This window comes from Theropithecus gelada, chromosome 12 (genome assembly GCF_003255815.1).
Source record: "Theropithecus gelada isolate Dixy chromosome 12, Tgel_1.0, whole genome shotgun sequence".
Lineage (NCBI taxonomy): Eukaryota > Metazoa > Chordata > Mammalia > Primates > Cercopithecidae > Theropithecus > Theropithecus gelada.
Genome location: NC_037680.1, coordinates 24,198,583 through 24,218,359, shown reverse-complemented (window position 1 = coordinate 24,218,359; position 19,777 = coordinate 24,198,583). Strand labels below are relative to the sequence as shown.

At 36.5% G+C, this 19,777-nt stretch overlaps 1 long non-coding RNA gene across 1 annotated transcript in view; it reads right to left on the bottom strand.

Annotated features, from left to right (window-relative positions):
- Window positions 1-15,420: 15,420 nt before the first annotated feature.
- Window positions 15,421-19,777, bottom strand: part of LOC112636325 — a 416,183-nt gene continuing 411,826 nt past the window's right edge. The window contains exon 5 of the long non-coding RNA XR_003122169.1: window positions 15,421-19,616. This is a non-coding gene — a long non-coding RNA (uncharacterized LOC112636325). The remainder of the gene's footprint in view (window positions 19,617-19,777) is intronic.

The window sequence follows — 19,777 nt, the reverse complement described above, 5'->3', positions numbered from 1 at the left end:
AAGACTGGAGGTGTATGCCATTTCTGTGGGGGTGGGAAAGCCATGAAAATGAGAGGTTTTTGGCTAGAGAGAGTGGGTTATAGTTACTTGTTCCCAGATTGAAATGACATGTTTATGAGTCATACCCTTATTATCTAATCCTAACAAAATCATCCAAAGATCACTATCATTTAAATGACTACTTCAGAGAAGGGTCTCTGGGAAATTTTACCAAAGAAAAAATTACACATCCATTTGGTGATGGAGAAGCACTCTGCATGCACTTATTCATTTTTAAAAAAATACTCTATTGATAATCTATGAAAGATAATTAAATGCAGTATAACAAATAGTGTCCAAATACATAATGTCTGATATCCTGGACATGAGACTAGTTATGTATATTATAACATACATTGAAAGAAACTACTGCACACATATATTGCCAATTAGTATTTGAATCAATCAACATTTGTATAAATACTGTTCTCTTTATTGTCTAACGTGTGGCTCAGCTCAGGGATCAGTGAGAAATGAAAAATGACCTGATGGGATAAGATTTTGGAGAAATCCTGAATTCAAAAAACTGGCTGACAACTGAGAGGATTGTAGGAACATTTTAGTGAGAGATCCCTTATCAGTCTGACCTAACCCAAAGCAATATTAGGGAACCACACAAGCCAATATGGGAAAGAACCTTGGAATTTTGACTCATCAGAGAATTTCTAAAGAACTCTTTTGGCAGTCACAGCCTATTTTAAGGACATCTGGGTTTCTTCAAATGAAATTAATTTATTCTTCTTTCCTAAAAAAAATAAAAGAAGAAGAAGAACAAATAGGCATTTCCTTACCCTTGAGTCATTTATCTTGTCCAGAGATTAAAAAAAGAAAGAATTATCATTTCTATCACCCTTCATATTTGTGGAATAAGAAGCTATTATTAATTTTTATTGGGAGAGAAAATGGAAGAACAAAAGTTCATGTAATTTGTAAGGGAACTAGAGAAATTTGGCAATGCTGAGTATTCTCAGACCCTAGTGCTATACCACAAATAGTAGAGGACAACACTGAAGAGATGTCCAACTTTGCAGTCTTTAAAACAATAGGTCCTAGCTTCCATTGAGATGTCTAATTCGTCCTAATCTGCTTTGGTCACACCCGTTTTCTCTCTTGAAGAGTTTTTCTTCTTGTTTGTTTGTTTGTTTGTTTCCATTTTGCCGATGCAGACAGGCTGAGAATTTTTCAAGTGTTTAAGTTCTGCTTCCTCTTTGATTAACATGTCTGTCTTTATGTCATTTCTCTCTCTTGCATTTTGCAAATAGGCAGTCAAGAGAAGCAAAGCCTCACCTTCAACACTTTGCTTAAAAATAGCTTCAGCTAAACAGCCACATTGTTCACAAGTTCTACCTTCTGCAAAATACTAGGACAAAAACACAATTCAGTCAAGCCCTTTGCCTCTTATAACGAGGATCTCTTTTCCTCCAGTTTCCAAAAACATGTTCCTCATTTCTATCTGAGACCTTATCAGAATGGCCAATTACTTCCCATATTTCCATCAACATTCTGAACAACAACCACTTAGGTATTCTCTAAGAGGATTAAGGCTTCCCCTACAGCTCCACACTAGAACCACTAGGATCGAGTACTCACTAGAACCACCCTAAGAAGTCCACTCATAGCAATAAAGGTTTGTAGTGGCGTGCTCCTCCAAGTTCTCCCAGGCTCTACCCATTACCCGGTTTCAAGGTCGCCTCCACAATTTATGTATTTGTTACCACAGCACATCCATTTCTAGATACCAGTTTGGTTTTTGTTTTCTTAGTCTTGGTCTGTTTGGGCTCCTATTATAAAATGCCATAAATTGGGTAGTTTATAAACAACAGAAATTTATTTATTATCGTTCTGGAGGCTGAGAAGTCCAATATCAAGGCATTGGCAGATACAGTGTCTGGAAAGAGCCTGATCTCTGGCTTCTAGATGAAATCATTTTACTGTGTCCTCACATGGTTAAAGGGGCCAATTAGCTCTCTGGAGTCTCTTGTATAAGAGCACTAATCCAAATCATGAGGTTTCAGTACTCATGATCCAATCATACCCCAAACACCCCACCTCCTCATACCATTACTTTGGTAGGTACAAGTTCAACATATGAATTTGGGGGTGGATACCAATATTCAGATGATAGCCCTAGGAGAGTGCTTATTTTATAATCCCCATTTATAACTTTTTCCCATATTAGTATGTTTGCTCCCCTAGCCTGAAATACCAAGCTCCTTCTTGGACCTATCACTTCCATTGACAAAATACTCTTGGACTATTGATTAAAAGAGGAAGTATAAGTTCATCTGGACCAAGAGAAAAACAATCCAAATTGCCTACCTTATTAGGTACACAAATTACTCCACCTTGAACATTGTATGGTTAATAAGAAATCAGGATTTCTTTGTAAAAGTGAAGATCCAATCATGATAAAAATTTAGTGATGGGTTAATAACCTTTATTAGTAAAATATTATTACAAGTAGAGACTACATATTATAATCTGGATATGATGATTTGGGTCAACGTAACTAAAATCTGGAAGAAAAAATCAATGCCCAAAGTGGGATGGTTATTGCCATTACCCTGAAAAATTATCAGACTTTTACTCTTTATGAAAACTATTATAACAGTGTATTTTCATCAACCTTAAAGTTTCACTCATCACTTAAATGACCAAAAAGAGAAATTAAAAGAAAAAGAAAGGAAATGTTTACATCTGAGTCATGTCTAGAGCTTTGTTTGGCTATGATTTTGGATTACTATAACAAATAATTTAAATCCCAATATTCCCATCCTTTTCCTTGACTACTTGTCCACTTAATAAAGCCATTTTCCCCCCTCTTTTAAATATCTTAAGAGTACAGTCTTGCTTACAATGAAAGTCTGTATTTCTTGGTTTATTAGGAAAACAGTGCAAGGCTGCATATTTACTTGAAACCTTTCAAATACATGTACCTGTTCTTACATTTACTGAATCTTTATTTTCACAGATAGTTCTAGAAGTGATTGCTTCGAGCTCACTATAAAGCAGCAGATCATGTTAAATATCGGTGGGGGGGAGGGGGGAGGCGGTTTAGTGATCTCCTATAAGACGATGTCATTTCTTGATGCTCTGTGCTTTGCAATGAAGTGATTAAAGAATCTTCTTGACCCAGAGTTCCTCCACTTAATCAAGAAGAGAGGATTTTGGAAGCAGAGGCTTTCCTTAAGCAGCTGATGTCAAAGCTGCAGCAGAAGCAGCAAACAGCAGCAAGAACTGCAGGTGTGGCCTCTAAATCAATGTGTCTTTACTTTCTCAGGACAACCTCCAGAGAGGATTCTGACTCACCACACATCTGGTTTATATTAATTGTTTGCTGAAAAGAACATACGAAGATGCTGCATGTATAATTACATATCTACCAAAATATCACAGGTTCGATGGAAGGCTTTCCCTGTGGTCAATTCTATGATCGGAGAAAGTGTGAAGAATGGAGTCACATTCAGAGCTTCTAGTGACTTCTCAATGCTTAACCATAATTTTCTCTGTGAAGGTAATGAACTAATGTTCTCCACTGTGATAACTGGAGAAACATTAAAGATAGAATGAAATTCACTTTCTGTGCCTGGACTATTGCACTAGCTTCAGAAATGATCCCTCAGCCTATAGCTTTGTCCTCCTCCATCTGTTCTCTCTTCAGTAGAGTACTCTTGTTAGATCCTAAATAAGATCCTGGCATTTCCTCACTCAGCACTCTCCTTCCCCTCTCCTGCACCATGAAACCCAAAATCCTTCTGAGGGTCTCTGAGGCTGGGTAAGATTCATCCCACCTTATCACTTTCACCTAATCTCCTGTGTATCTTTCTAGTTGCTCTCTCATGCTACAGCAACCTTGCACTTCCATGAACATACCAGGCCACTCCCACCCCTGGGCTTCTGCAAGTGCAGCTGTCTTTATCTGCAGTGTTCTCCCACGTATCCCTGAGCTCACCTCCTTCCAATCTGTGTTTAAATATCGGCTTCTAAATGAATCCATCTCTGGCCTCCCTGTTGACATTGCAGTTCTCCTACTCTCACCGGCACCTTTCCCTTCCCTATGTCATTTTTTCCTCATAACACTTATTGCCTTATCATGTTCCACTTCATTTACCTATTCATTTTATTTATCATCTGTTTTCTCCCACTAGATTCTAAGCTCCTTGTGGACAGGGGTTTTCATTTGTTTTGTTCAGTGTCATGAACAGTGCCTGCCATGTAGCAGGTGATCAGAAAATGTGCAACCTGAGAGTAGTCCATGAAAATTTGGACTAACATTATTAGTCTGAGATGTTTAACTCACCTGGCTGCTTCCTAGAGAGGTAACAAACAACATTACCTGTTAATTGAGGAACCAATTAGCTCTGTAGAAATAAAATCTTCCTTCACCTAAACCTTGTACACAGTAAGTCACAGCAATAAGAAAATGTGGGTGACACAGTATGATTCAGAATAGGAGCTGGAGAAGAAAATCCCCTATAGCATATACCTCCCAACAGGTGGTATCAGTAAAATGACTTTTATATTCAGCATATTTATTTGGCTGTTGCAGTGCATTTGTCCAGAAAATTATGCTAGTTGTAAGGAAATGGAGATATAAAGTATATTTTAACTCCAAATAGGACCATGAATGTTTGTTTATGTTTTGTTAAATATGTTAGCAGTGATCCTCTTGCCAAAAACAAGATGTTTTATTTTAATAATATTATTAGTAAATATGTATTTTTCTGGTTTTAAAAACATGTACATTATTGTAAAAGAAACCCAAAAGACATATAGTTCTGTACAACTTGGTAGGTTGGAGAATTTTCTGTAAAAAATATGTAACCATAGCACTCTTGTCATTAGCAATCAAGCAATCTTGATTTTTTTAAAAAAGCAATTAGCCTTTAAGAAAAGCATAAAGCTAATTAAAAATGACAACTTAGTCATCTAAGCAAACAACAGCTCAGAATCAGTCCTCACCACCTACTACAAACTGATATGCTATAAACTATGGTTGAAAATGACCTCTTTTCAATTACTTTTTTAAAAAAATCCTTGCAGCTGCAGAGTCCTTGCATGCTCTTTCCTGCCATGCTCGGTTGATTTATTCTCTGAAGTTGGCTAAATTTTTAAGTACATAAGGCTGCATCCATGCAAACCTTTATTTAGAAACTCATTAGTGCCTAAGTTAATGAATCTTTAGTTATCCATGTTTTGAAACCTCAGAGATTCAAAAACCTCAAAAACAAAACAAAAGCATTTATAGGAAGAATGTAAGATTGGGTTGTGAGTGAGTATTTTGTCCTATGAAGCATTAATTTAGCAACCAGGTGGATGTAAAATCTTATAGTGAACTAGCATAATGAACATAAATAAGTAATAAAAAAAAAATACTCAGGCGGGGCGCAGTGGCTCATGTCTGTAATCCCAGCACTTTGGGAGGCCGAGGCAGACAGATCATGTGAAATTAGGGGTTCAAAACCAGCCTGGCCAACATGGCAAAACTCAGTCTCCACTAAAAATACAAAAATTTTAAGAATTTAATATTTTAAATTATTTTTAAAGAAAGGTGGTGGTGGGCAGCCTCAGGAGACTGAGGCAGGAGAATTGCTTGAACCCAGGAGACGGAGGTTGCAGTGAGCTGAGATGGTGCCATTGCACTCCAGTCTGGGCAACAAGAGCCACACTCCATCTCAAAACAAAACAAAACAAAACAAACAAAAACAAAAACAAAAAACTCATTCCACTACGTAGAATTGAAGAAATTCTGCAAAACACTCTAATGCTCTTTAGAAGTTAGGAAACAGCACAAATATTGTAATTGAGCATAATTTTTTTTTCTAACTCCCTATTGATTTCTTCTTATAGTCTCATATGTTTCTCTTGCCTATATTCTCTGTTCTTTGTTATTTTGTATCTTGCAACAAACCCTGTATGTTTTCTTTGTCTGTTCTCTTCTTCACTATCTCCACTCTTCTCACCCCTCATTTTGAACAACAACAAAAAAATTGTTGCAGATGCAGTTAGACTGGCAGAGGCAGGGCGCAGTCTAAAAACTTGATTGACTCCATTCAGACAAGGCTGCTCAGAGTTACCAAACAAACCTAGATTCCTAGGAAAAGTAAAGAGAGAGGAATGGAAACAGATTGGACTACATTTTTTCTTAGACTCAAAGCCCATAAGCTCTTGCCCCCTATCATGTCTGTGTTAAGTGGCAGGGCTAGCTACCAGGGAGTTAAGGCCAGGAACAGAACTACTGATATGTCAGGCAGTTCTGGATGACTGTATTTTGCTGAATTATGAAGTAGCAACTGCTGGAAATAATAATAGACCTTAAAATAGCAAAAATTCCTGAAAGACTATATCAGGGAGTGACCAATTTCTATCATGTGTTGATGTCAATTTAGAACATGGATGTTCCCTAGAGAAAAAAGGAAATGAGATTCCAGACCTGCTTTTTTTGTAAGTGATTTAAACTACGTACAAAATCCCTGCCAGGCTCAGTTATAGAACATACGGGAAATGTCAAGAGGTCAAATGACAGGAAAAGCATTCTGTATAATCGGGCTCCTCTCTACATTTAATGTGGGAATATGAAAATCCTCAATAGCATGGCAGTCCTGGAAGTACTGGAAACCATAAAATCCCTCAGCTACAGGGTTAAGAAACAGTTTCTATAAATTAAAGCCCAAGAATAAGCTGCAGAAATCTCCTAAAAAGAAAGTACAGACAGTTAATAACCTATAAGGTAGAATTGAAATAGTATTTTATTAGAAATCTAAGATAATGAATACCTGGATATTGTCCTACCACCAGCCACTTCCTGTCAGTTCTATCTCCATCTTCACTTCACCTGAGATCTCTCAAGGAGATATATATGTGCAGTGGTGTGGCTAAGCAAATACATGTTCTTCATTCCTCAGAAGTAGTAGACAAAAGCCCTGAACACCTAGGGTGCTCAGGAGATTCCTTTTCCTTAAGCTGTAGACAGACTTAAGCAGCCCAAATCCACTGACAACCTCACTTGCTCCTTTGCCTATAGATCTTAGATTACAAATTGATGACCATTCACTGCAACAGGCTCATATAGGTTTTGGCTGTCAGTGTATTGTTAAACATACTAAATTGCTTGCAAACATTAAAAATTAGCAGGTCTCTTATTTTAAAAGCCTGGCTGCTTCTTTTTCTGGGGACAGAAAACAAAGAAGACTTGCACCGCTGGAATGATCTGCCTATCTGGGAACATTTGGGCAGAGCTAAATCATGGCTGCTCTGACCACAAGGCAAACATTCCAGCCTCTGTCGCTCATTTTTTCTCTTACTTCAGGTGTACTTTCTGCATTCTCATCACACTCCTGGCTTTGGATTTGAGACATTTGACCTAAACTCTACGCCTGAGTCTTAGTCTTCTATATCTAAAAACCCTAATGGCAAGGAAAAATGAGTTCAAAGAAAGTACCTCAAGGGAGAGAAAGGAAAGTAAAAGTTTCTTATTCAATAAAAACCATAGTTGTCCCACCCCAGGTCTTCTCAAGATATATCCCAACCTAAAACTGTGGGAAAAGGAAGGTATGATTTTTAAAAATCTGCAAAAAGACAACTGAGTTTGAGGGAGAGCAAGAGAGTGAGTGAGAAATGATGAGAGAGAGGGAGTAAGAGACAGATAGACTAGCACATTAACACATTAGCATTATAAATGTCTTTGACTATCAACGTTAATTCTTCCCCTTGGAAATAAAGTGCAGGAAGGAAAAAAGGAGATGAGAAAAGAATTTGAAGCTTCACGGAAAGGCCTTAATCTATATTTCCATATATACTGGAATGTTTCTGAGAAGCTAAGGAAGCTTCAGTGTCTGGGCACCTCACTAGCAAAGACTGCATCCAAGATCCTGTACCTATTTTTATATTTATAATTTTGCATTCTTCTTCTCAGGGGAGGGAGAGGTCCCAAAATTTTATAATTTTCAGGCCTCAAAATGTTATATCCTTCTTTTCCCATATCCCACATTTTAAATGCCTTAACCAACATATATTTTTTTAAAAAGATACCAAGTTTATTTGTGTGCATTTGTGTGTGTGTGTGTGTGTGTGTGTGTGTGTGTGTGTGTGTGACTAAACTAAGACATCTCAGATAAGGAAATAATTCATCAGTTACTAAAACCATAACTTATAGAAGGAGAATGTCTCAAAATTTGCTTATTCCATGGAAGATCTTCTGGGTCATAATACCAGAGAATAAGCTATTTTTAAAGATTTAAAAATAACTAAAATTGCATTAAAACCTGTTTTTATGAATAAAGTCAGAAGTACTTATATATATAACATATACTATATGTATATAATTTTTATAACTGAATATTCTGTGTCATCTAAGATTCGTGGAATGTAATCTTGGCTAAGGTTTCCCCTGATCCTTAGTATATGAAAATGTACAAACTGGAGTTTTACCATAACTGGGTTTCATAGGATTGTCCCCATAAATAATTGTTGAGAAGAAAATCCTGTAAGTATCAGCTAAAGTCACAGGTATTATAAGTGTTGAGTCTGTTCTATAATCTCTAATATACTCACATTCTTTTCATCTTTAGAAGCAACACATGTCCTCACTCATATGCAGAAGTTAAAAACATAGATTCCATAGAAGTAGACAGTAGAATAGTGGTTATCAGAGGCAAGCAAATGTAGAGGAAAGAGAGGGATAGCCAGAGACTGGTTAACAGATGAGAAACTCCAGCTGGATAGGAGGAATAAGTGCTAATGTTTTATGGCACTATCGGGTCACTATAATCAACATTTTATTGTATATTTTCAAATACCTAGAAGAGTAGGTTTCGAGTGTTCCCAACACAAAGAAATAATAATGTTTGAGGTGATGGCTATGCTAATTACTCTGATTTGATCTTACATATTGTATACATGTATTGAACTATCACACTGTACCACATAAATACATAGAATCATTATATGTCCACTAAAAATAATAATAAAAGCAAAACATTTGCTACTGAATAAAGTTGTAGGCATAACAGGAGGTCTAATAAGCAAAATTTTTTCAGATACGAAAAGTGGTTGTGGTGGCTCACACTTGTAGTCCCAGTACTTTAGGAGGTCGAGGAGGGTAGATTGCTTGAGACCAGGAGTTCAAGACCAGGCTGGACAACACGATGAAACTGTCTCTACAAAAATTAACCAGCCATGGTGGTACACACCTCTTGTTTCAGCCACTTGCTGGGCTAAGGCCGGAGGATCACTTGAGTCCAGGAGGTCGAGGCTGCAGTGAGCTGTGATCACACCACTGTACTCCAGCCTCGGCAACAGAGCGCGATCCTGTTGCAAACAAACAAAACATCTTGAACTAAAAATTTGGTACTGTACTTAACCTTACATTTTTCTCCTAAGTCTAATAATGTGTATTTATGCCGAAAGGAATCTTTTATTCCTTAATTTGTTTTCAAAGACAATGAAAAAAGAGTTTTATATTTTAAAAATAGAGACATGTTATATAAAAAGTATAAGTGTAAGCTATTGAAAGGTTTTTCTTTTAAATAACAATGTCTAAAAAACAATGTCTAAAATATGATTTTTCCATCCACTAAAATTAGACTTTTTTTTTTTTTTGAGACGGAGTCTAGCTCTGTCGCACAGGCTGGAGTGCAGTGGTGTGATCTTGGCTCACTGCAACCACTGCCTCCTGGGTTCAAGCAATTCTCTGCCTCAGCCTCCCGAGTAGCTGGGATCACAGGCACCCACCACCATGCCCAGCTGATTTTTCTATTTTTAGTAGAGACAGAGTTTTACCATCTTGACCAGCCTGGTCTTGAACTTCTGACCTCAAGTAATCTGCCTGCCTCGGCCTCCCAAAGTGCTGGGATTACAAGGGTGAGCCACTGTTCCCAGCCTAAAATTAGAGCTTTATATTTGACATAGCTCTGATGTGTAAGTTACTGATATTCAAATTATATCCAATGGCATATACAGAATTTTGTGCAGAAGTGTTTTGAATATTTCCAGCTTCTCAGGCTCAATCCCTTTCATTCAGGAAACTATTGTTCTAGATTGAAATGGAAGAATCATTTTATTTTAACATAGGAATTTAAGCTCAGGCAGAGAGCAACAGGCTGGCATATAAAGGGATTCCATCTGTCATTAGGAAATTAAAATATAATTAAATAATAATATACCGGAAATTGACAATATACTTCCTTTACATACACGTTAAGGATTTGTCAGATGGCTGACATGGATTAAAAGCAAGGACATTCTGAAACTATCAGTAATTAGTCCCTGGATTTCGATCCAAAAGAAGCAATCTTAAATGCCTCACCATTATAGGCAATATTCTAATAAGATTCCTTTTGCAAAATGTATTCTTTCTTTTTCTTTTTTTTTAAGTTATGTTTTGGCAAGCCTGTAGCTAAAGCTATACACGCCACAATTGTAAAATGGTACATGAAATAAATACAAAACTATAAATGTATTTTATTAAAAATGATTTGAATTTTTTTTTTTTTGAGATGGAGTCTTGCCCAGGTTGGAGTGCAGTGGCACGTTCTTGGCTTGCTGAACCTCTGTCTCCTGGGTTCAAGCAATTCTCCTACCTCAGCCTCCTGAGTACTAGGGATTATAGGTGCCCACCACCATGCTCAGCTAATTTTTGCATTGTTGGTATAGACAGAGTTTCACCACGTTGGTCAGGATGGTCTCAAACTCCTGACCTCAGGCAATCTGCCCGACTCGGCCTCCCAAAGTGCTAGGATTACTGGCCTAAGCCACAGCAACTGGCCGAAATGTTTTTTGCCAGATACATCAGATAATATACTGTTAATAGTAAAACTAGACCTATTTAGATATACTTAGATTTTCACTATGTTTAGCAGTCAAAATCTTCAGGTTTATAAGCTCATCACCAAATACAAAGTTGTATTTTGTAGCAATTAAGCAAAAAATTTTAGCACATAAAAATAATTAATTTCTGTATAGGATCTTTGGTTTTGTGCAGTCTGCTTTCTCTCTCTCTTGCTGGCTCTTTCTCTCTCTCTGTCACACACACACACACACACACACACACACACACACACTCCTAGTTCCTCTTATCACTATTGACCTTTTGAGTCTTTTCAATTAGACATATAAGATATGTGTAATAAGAAAGAGGAGCTATTGAAGATCAATGAAAAATTGTGTGTGTGTGTGTGTGTGTGTGTGTGTGTGTGTGTGGTGTGCTTTCTTCCTCCTAATAATAATATATAAAGGTTAGTACTTTATTATTATATTTTTCTTGGTTGTTGCTATTCCATTTTGTTTTGTTTTTGCTTCCATAGGAAGAAAGTTCTTTCTTTGACACCAAGACTTTTTCTTGGAAAACTATCTTCAATTGTCATAACTGGATTTAATAGTATGAATACTTGCAAAACTTTTAAAAGGGACTTTTTTAAAAAGTCTAGTGTTCTAAAGAAAGGGCAAGAACTCAGGCTTCAGATAGATCAGGAATTTGTCTTTGTCCAATTGTCTTAAAGAAGCTATTTTTTTTCCATCTTCTTTTCTATTTTGTGAGGTAATGAAATATTTAAATAACTGATACTTGGCAGAAACACTTATTCCCACAGTATTTCTTGCCAAAATGAAAGAAGAAAGATCCAAATATCAAACAAGGGACACTGTATTTGTGAGATTATAAGCCTGATTTTTACATGACCTCCCCCTTAAAATAAAATAAAATAAAATAAAGCAAGGTAAAGCAAAACAATATAATTAAAGCTGTGGAAATCTAGAAAGCTTTGTGAAGTGATATAACCATCCTCAGTTGATGACAAAAATTAAAAATCCAAAAATATATAGCAAGAAACAATCTTGCTCTGACAGTAAATGGATCACATAACCAAATCCTTTTTCCAGTTTCAATATCTGTTCAATTTTTAAAAGGAACACAAAAGTTAGGACAACATGACCCATAACTTGTGACTATCTAAATAAAATTAAATGCCTTTAAAAAGTTTTCTACTATGATGGGGTGGGGGGAACTAGGTCCAAAATAACGTGTATTCACTGGGCTTCATTTTATGAAAGGAAAGGCTCTTTTGAGAAAGTAAGTAATTCCATTCCATGCAGGTTTCATTTTTGTAAACATCAAATTGGCAAATATGCATTTGCTTTCTTCCCTGAGATTTGCCTTACAAAATGTTAAGAAAGAACTGACTTTACTAAAGACTCCTTCATTTAATTATTGCATCCAAAATTTATTAAAGACAGAAAACAAAAACATTTGTAAGCCATGGGGACTGGTGGTAATTCAGGTACAGCGAAACCAGGAGGATCTGCTGATTCCAGATGGAGTGGATATATTCCCATGGCACCTATTATTTGCCAAATGTTTCGTAAAGCAAACACATGACCTAAAAGATTTTGCAAGTGTGGGGTCTTCAACAAAAAAAAAAAAAAAGAAAAAAGAAAAAAGAAAAAAAGTACACACTTGCAAAAAAAAATTCTGTTCTTATTTAAAAGTCATTTCTTAATTCTTAACCATAAGTTGTTTTTAAAAACACACACACTTTTAATATTTTTCAGCTGTCATGCCCACTTTAGTGAGTCTACATGTGTGGGTACTCCATAAAATCTCAGTGGTGGTGGCAGATGTCCCCTTTGAAATATTTCATCTGCTGCTGGGGGTGGGAAGGGGGTGTCACTTTGGTGCCATGAACGCCATTCCTTCTGAAGGCTCCAATTTAGGACAGTCTCTCTAGAGCAAAAGCAGTATTTCTTAATGTCACTCAAACCAGCGGTACAAAAAGCAAAGAAACATTTGACTATGTCAAGATGAAAAAGGAATTTTAAATAATAACATATTTATGAAGCCCTTTACAACCACAAAAGAACTGCTGTAAAAAAATCAATAATTGTTATAATTAAGGCTTGGCTATGGGAGAGTAAAAACTTATATTTGTTATTTGAAGTGACCAAATTCTATGTGCATGGAAGCCCCACCTATTCAGGGAAGACTCGCCTAGTGGTTGGAATCCCAGATGATTTCTTCCTTCCTAGTATTCCTCTAGCAGTTTCACTCTGTGCCACACATTTTAGTACTTAATTGCCTACTGTCATCCTTTATCCTCTAATTGTTTAGAGGTCTGGTAGTTTAGCAGTTTCAACTTATTTTGAGTGAATCTGTATTTTTCTTCCTTCAAGACAATTACTATGCTGAACAGAAGATACCCAATACATACTTAATTGACGCATTCATTTATTCAGTAAGTTTTCATAAACATCTAGTCCAGGCCAGGTTGAAAAAATGTCACTGTCCCTTGCCCTCAAGTAGCCTGTATATTTCAAAAATGTTTTCTTAATGTCCCAAGAGAAAGGGACATTAAGACAATGATCCCAGAAATATGAGTATAACTACAACCAGTGTTGAGTGTTGTGAAGGAAAAGCACAAGACACTGTAAGTCAGGGGATTTGACGTAGATGAGGGAATGAGGTGAGGCAAAGTTTTCTGGGAAACTGACACTTCGTTTTAGGCCCAAAGAGTGAGTTAGAACTATCTAAAGAAGAGGGAATATAAACATCTTGGGAAGATGAAAGTGCAGGCTAGTTTGAAGAACTGAAATAAGACCAGTGTGATAGGAGAGTAATAACTATGCGAGAGATGGAAGGAGACACTGGAAAGTGTAGCAGCGGGCTGATCATGTAGATCCCTATGGTTCACAATGAGGATTTTGAATTTCTATGCTGCATGAACTGGCAGGCCATTCAGGGTTTTGAACCAGGAAGTGGCATGATCAGATTTACCCTTTAAAAGAACCATTCTAGCTTCAGGGTGAATAATGGATTAGAAAGAACAAATGAAGAAGTAGGGAGACCAGGGAGAAACATATTTTATTAATCCAGGCCATGAACTAAGGAAGATGACAACAGAGGACATGGAAAGAGGTGGCCAAGCCTGAGGTACATTTGCAAAATTAAATGTTTAGGACTTTTTGGTGGATTTGATATGGAGCTTGAGACAGAAAAAAAATCAAAAGTAATATGGCAGCTTCTGGCTTGAACTAGGTAGGCTGGGCACAGTGGCTCATTTCTGTAATCCCAGCACTTTGGGAGACTGAGGTGGGCAGATCACTTGAGGTCAGGAGCTCGAGACCAGCCTGGCCAACACGGCAAAAGCTCATCTCTACTAAAAATACATCGGACCTGGTGGTGCACACCTGTAGTCCCAGCTACTCAGGAGGCTGAGGCAGGAGAATGGCTTGAACCCAGGAGGCAGAGGTTGCAGTGAGCTGAGATCATGCCACTGCACTCCAGCCTGGACAATAGAGTGAGACTCTGTCTCTAAATAAATAAATAAATAGAATAAACAACTAGGTGGATGATGGTATCACTTACCAAAACATAAAAATAAAAGAGAAAGCAGGACTTGATTGAGGAAGAGTAGCAATCAATAGATCTTAAGTTTCAACTGCTCCTGAGGTGTGAAAGTGGAGGTGTCAGATCAGCAGCTGGTAGAAGGTCTGGGAAGGTGTGGAGCTCAGGAGAGATTTGTTGGGAGAAGGTGATTCGGGAGTCATCCCCCAAAAAGAGTGTTTGAAAAACAGGACTGAAAGAGTTCGCTTAGAGAAGAAGGAGGTAGGAAGAAGAGAAGCAGCTCAGGACAGCGCAGGGGAGAATTCCAAATAGGACAAGGAGACAGAAAAAGAAACTAAAAAAATAAAAAATAAAAATAAATAAAACAGGTAGGAGGGCAGCAGTGGAGTGGGAAGAAACTCAAGGGAAGAGTCAGGAAGGAGGCCCTGATTGTCGATGCCTTTGTGAGGAGCAGCCTTCCATTCTAAGTGTCCGCCTTGGGTCATTCCAATTGGAGGTTGCGCTGAAAACACAGCTTGTTCTTTCTGTCAGTAGCACCTGCTTTTACATGTCTTTTTTTCTCCCAGTTAGCATTACATGAGCTGCTCTGGATAATAATTACATATGTCTTTGCAAAACTCTGTGACTTACAAGAGGAATTTTTCATATGCTAGGTAAACTAGGCTTTTAGGTCAAGTCATCTTAAACGTAGACTCCAAGTTTTGTAAAAATGTACCCAGCCATTTTGATATGATATGGTTAACAAACAGGAAAATTTAATCCAGTATTCTATTAGTAAATATTATTTGTAGACACATGACAATGAGCTGCGATTGTATCTAACTAGTCTTCATTCTCTCTTCTTAGCTCAAAAAAGGATTATTTTTAAAAATTGCCAAAATTGTAAGGGATATATACAAATTAAAAAGTTATGTATTTTATTGGTAAAATTACGGATATGTTTGTATTTTCTTTTAGAATTTCCTTTAAAGGCCTATGTTAAATGTATTGCTGGTGGGAGTATAAATTGATACATCCTCTTTGGAAAACTATTACTCTACTTTTTAAAACTTTGTATTTAATGATAATGTAATGCCAAAATTGCACATAATTGTACAGCTTCCTGAATTTTCACAAACTTAACATACCTCTATAATTAGCACACAGATCAAGAAACAGACAATGCCAATACCTCAGAAGATCCCTTGGCATTATATGTTTAATGTTGAACGTTCCTTTATGGCTTTTCTACTCATAAACACACACATGCGTGTGCACACACACAATCATGCTGTATATATGCACACATATAGAACTATTCTACATATGAATAATATATCCTGACAAAATAGTTGGAGTTGCTTTAAGAATGTCCTTCAATAGCTATGAGAGTTTTGAAATTTAGTTAGATCTTCGGGTTTACTTGGGGTGATATTCAAAATATTTAACCACTGATATAGCACATGTAACAACCAATCCAAACAGATACCACCCTTGGACCTGGGGCATGGTCCTGCAGTCTCCCTGCTGTGCTGATTTAACCTTTCCATTGCTGGATCATAAAGATACCCAGATGATTTCTAAGGAGAGGCCCTTGGAGCTAGAGTGTAGGGATAATGCCTAAGGACTAACTAACCAGTTATATAAGTAGGTCAATATTTTTAAAATTAGTACAACTAGACATGGATAAATGATTTGTTCAGACTAAAATTTGTACAATTTGGAATATGTCCATGAACAAAATAAATATAAATTGTCTTACTTTCACAAATAAAGAAAAAAAAAAAACAGGAAAATGAAGATTATTACTAGGGCCTCTTCCAGGATCCTAAGTTTAAGTTTCATATGATCAGTTTCATGAAAATCTACCTCTGGCTATGGGTATACTGGAACATACAGCTGAGTATTTTCTTTGAGTCCAGCTAAATATTCCAGGCTGCAGATTCTCAGACTAAACTAGACTACCTGAAGACCTTGTCACTCTTAGTGGCCATGGCAGTGTAGACACGATCAGTGTATTTTTGTTTACTGCTGTTTAGTTTGTGTATGATTCAGTTGCAAATGAAATTTGATTTTACTACATTAGAATTCTAATCTTTGAGAAATACCAAGGACATACCTAAAATAGTTTCAGCAACAGTATTGCAGAGTATGAAGCAACTTTGCAATCACTTCTACCATTACAGCACTTCTATAACTTAGGACAATTTTTCTTATACTATGAGGCATATGATACATGTTTGTTGTTTGAATAAATGAAGGCAAAGCTGGATTTGAATCTCAGCTTTACTAATTAGCATTACACCTTTTTACACATTCTTAAAATGGACAAGGTAATAAAACAAAAGGAGACTGTAAGGATTACTGAGAGAAAAAAAAAATTCATATGGTAGATACTCAAAAACTGCGAATGTCTTCTCTTCTCTCCAGAATACAGTTAAAGAACACAAGCCTTGAATTCACAACAACAAAAACAACAACAACAAAAAGGGCTTTTTCTGCTGAAACAGATCTCAGAACTCAAGACATTGGAACCAGGTTTTTCAATCACGCAGAAAGGTTTAATTAAGTGAGTGTCAATGTGATAACTAAGTCTATGTCACTGTGACCCAAGACCAAAATTAAATGTTATCAAAGACTTTGAATACCACAGGGATATTTTATTGAGCACACAAGGGATTGTGTTCTATCCTTGATGGCTTTGAGGAAGGGAAAGAAAGAAATCACCAGTTTTTCCCAATGAGCGGAGGGATAAATGGAAGACAATACTGCTAGAAAAATACACAAATTATTAAAGAATTCTTGACAACCAACAGAAACACATTGGCCATAAATGCATTTTAAAACAAGATAGATTATATTTAAATGGATGACTAAAATTAAATAAATATTAACACCGTCCTTTCTTAGCACACACAAAAAAGAATGAATTCTTCAGAAATTAGGGAAAGTCAAGTGAACTCAGAGAAAACAGAAAAATAAACTTTTCCCTGTGGTTATTAACAGCATATACATCATTAATGATTACTGAATTATTATTAATATCACCACTGAATGATGTGGAAGTTCTCATGGCTTAAATGTAATGAACCCATTAATATTTGTTAAGTGTGTGAACACATTAACAATATGTGATAACCTTCTTTCTGGAAACTAGCTTATGGGTGCCAGAAGCTTTGTATTTCATAGTTTCATCATTATTATTGAATTTTAAGTATTGTCTTAAGTTACCTTCCCTCACCCATCTGGTAAAGATATTTTATATGTAAAATCAAGGCTTTTCTTTTCAATTACATTTCACTCACATTCTGAACTCTATTTTTTACATCCTTAATTATGAACAAAGAGATCTTGAGAAATAAATCCATTTCCACTTCTAGCTGCATTTCAAAATCTGGAATATTGAGTCTCCATGGAATGCTCAGCCTCAGAAAGATTTTCCCTTGGGTCTCACAGGATATATTTTACAGCAGTTTAGGAGAGGAACCAATAGTTTTTATGGTCCTCAGGAGGACTGGATGGGTAGAAGACCACCAAGAAACGGAATAAGATTTCAGTTCTGTGGGTGTTACTCGAAGGGATTTGCTAAACCTACAAATTTCCCCTTCAGGTTACTATAAGTCAAGGTGACATATATGTAATATATATATGAATTGGCAATGTAATTGCAACAAATGATTTCTGTCAAGAAGAATTTAAAATACATTTTTTAATCCTAAATATTTTTTCAGAATATCAGTGGAAATAATGTTTTCCAGTTTATGAGAAATCACTTGGTTACTTCTTAGAAAGACATTAAGGATAATATGAAATCTAGTATTCACAGAAAAAAAGTTGTTTTTATATCTATAATTGTTTTGCCTTAAAAATATCATTTTCATTTGGAACCTCAGTGTCCTTAAAGGGTAAATTTTCTTATGTAAATATTGTGAATATAAGGAGTCTTTGAAAAACAATAAAATAACATTGAAACAATAAAAGTTGGTTAATGAGGAAGTGAATGGAAAAAAAAAACAGAATAATAACAATAATAATAGTTAACTTTTGGGTCAGGTGGAGTGGCTTACACCTCTAATCACAACACTTTGGGAGGTAGAAGTGGAAGGATTGCTTGAGGCCGGGAGCTTAAGACCAGTCTGGACAACACAGGGGACCCTGCTACAACAAAAACGTCTTTTTTAAAAGAATAGCTGGGTATGGTGGCATGTGCCTGTAGTCCTAGCTACTCAGGAGGTTGAGGCAAGAGGATCACTTTAGACCAGCAGGATGAGGCTGTAGTGAGCCATGATTACACCACTGCACTCCAGTCTGGGCAACAGAACGAGAGCCTGTCTCTTAAAAACAAACCAGAAAAACAGTTAACCTTTGAAAAGTTTTTAGTTTGTGCAATATGTGTAGTAAGCAGCAATTTTATGCATCTAATTTAATCCTCATAACAATTATATAAAAAGAGAGGTAGGCTGGAATTAGAATTTGAATCCAAATAAGTGAAACTCTGCAGAATGACAAGAGTAGGACTAAGAGAATAAAAAACATTTAGCCTATTCTGTTTCACATTACAAATTATTTCTTAAAAAAGAACCCTGGGCACGTACTCTATCCTTCAAGATAACTCTCAGGATTGCAATCTGTCAATATTCAACAGAAGAATTAAAAATCACTGTGTATTTTGAATCAGTAATTCAGCTTCTAAAATTGTATAAAATATAAATGCAAGGATGTTCATTAAAGCATTACATAAGATAATAAAAATTCAGAAATGGCACAAATGATTTTGGATTTGTTAGGTAAACTATGGTAGGTCTATGAGATAGTTTACTATGTATCACCATAAATTATATTATAGAAAAATGTTTCTGAGAGGAAAGAAAATGTTCACAATATATTGCTAACCTTAAAAAATGTATTCCATTTTGAATAGAAATAAAAATATGTATGCATATTTTGAAAAGGTCTTGAAAGAAAACATTAAAATGGTAATAAGCACCACTTCTCCCAGCTGTGTCCAGAATCCAGCATCCAAAGCTTCAGTGGTGGGCTGGCAGGAGGGGTGGCAGCAACATGGCGACCTCAAGGGTGGAACTATGGTGTGACTTTGGATCTCATTCTAAGCGGTACAGCCCCCCCAGCCTGGTTCTCTGGCTCATAGTAAACTCCACAATAGTCTTCAATAACTTCATTTTCTGCTACAAGTATCCAGAGTTTGTTTATGTGGCTTGCCCTAAGGATCCCAACAGATACAGGTCCTCCTTAGAGTAAAGTACTGCGTGAAACACAAAGCAAATGGCCAAGAGCTTCAGGTCCTCTGTTGGAAAATGTCCAGCATCAGTTATTCTCATGATTTCTGGAATTATCAAATACAAATTCTCTTCCCCAAGATCAATTTTTGAGCAACAGCAGAGACACTGGAAATTTACTGCGATA